Genomic DNA, 1,046 nt, shown 5'->3' with positions numbered 1-1,046 from the left:
CTGTACCATTTAGGTCCAGGGTCTCTTTTCAGCAAGGTAAGGCATCCAACCTCATGGCCAGGATGGCAGAGTGTAACCTCTGTGGTCCTGTTTTCCAGATTCCTTGAGGTTACCAGCTGGATCTCCTAAAAGGTGTTCTTGTTAAAAGGGAGTTTAAATTGCCCAACCAGGGCTGGGGATTTAGCTCAGTGGCACAGTGCCTGCCTGGAAAGCATGAGGTCGTGAGTTCGATTAAAGGTACCGGAAAAAAAAAAATTGCCCAACCAGCAGCACTCCTTGCGATGAAGCACAGAGAAGCCCAGCTCTGTGTGGGTCACTTTCTTAGTTCCCTCAATTGCTCATCCTCAACTACCTAGTTCCTGACACCTTTCCAAAAGGGGAGTAAAAGCAGCAGAGAAGGCAGCAGCTTTAACAGCCACCTTATCTTTGACAAAGCAGCCAAAAATATTCACTGGAAGAAACATAGCCTCTTTAAAGAATAGTTCTGGAAAAACTAGCTCTCTACACGCTAAAGACTAAAACTAGACCCATGTTTATCACCGTGCACTAAAATAAAGTCAAAATACATCAAAGATCTAAATATTGAAACAGAAACACTAAATCTACTGGAAGAAAAAGTACATAGGAATCTTGAAGATGTAGGGGTAGGCAGAGACTTCATGAACAAAACCCAAACTACACAAGAAACACTTCAAAGAATCAAGAGCTATGATCTCATCCTATTAAAAAGCTTTCATGCATCAAAAGAAATCACCAATAGAGCAAAAAGATGACCAACAGAGTGGGAAAAAATTTTAACTAACTGTCCCTCAGATGCAGGACTTCTATCTAGAACATATAAAGAATTGAAAAAAATCAGACCTCCAAATTCAAAGATCCAAGGGGAAAGGAGAAGGGGAACATTAAAAGTATTTGTTACATTTAAAAAGAGGGGTGAAGGGGGAAAGCTATGTCTCTGTTCATCTCATTCAATTTTCTTGAGAAACAGCACTATAACGTTGCTTAAATAGGTAACACATGGACACCTGCACGGTGAGACCAAACAC

The sequence above is a fragment of the Chinchilla lanigera genome, unplaced genomic scaffold (assembly GCF_000276665.1).
Source record: "Chinchilla lanigera isolate Chin_1 unplaced genomic scaffold, ChiLan1.0 scaffold00070, whole genome shotgun sequence".
In the NCBI taxonomy this organism is placed as follows: Eukaryota; Metazoa; Chordata; class Mammalia; order Rodentia; family Chinchillidae; genus Chinchilla; species Chinchilla lanigera.
The sequence above is the reverse complement of the archived record's forward strand: the minus strand, read 5'-3'. Positions refer to the sequence as shown.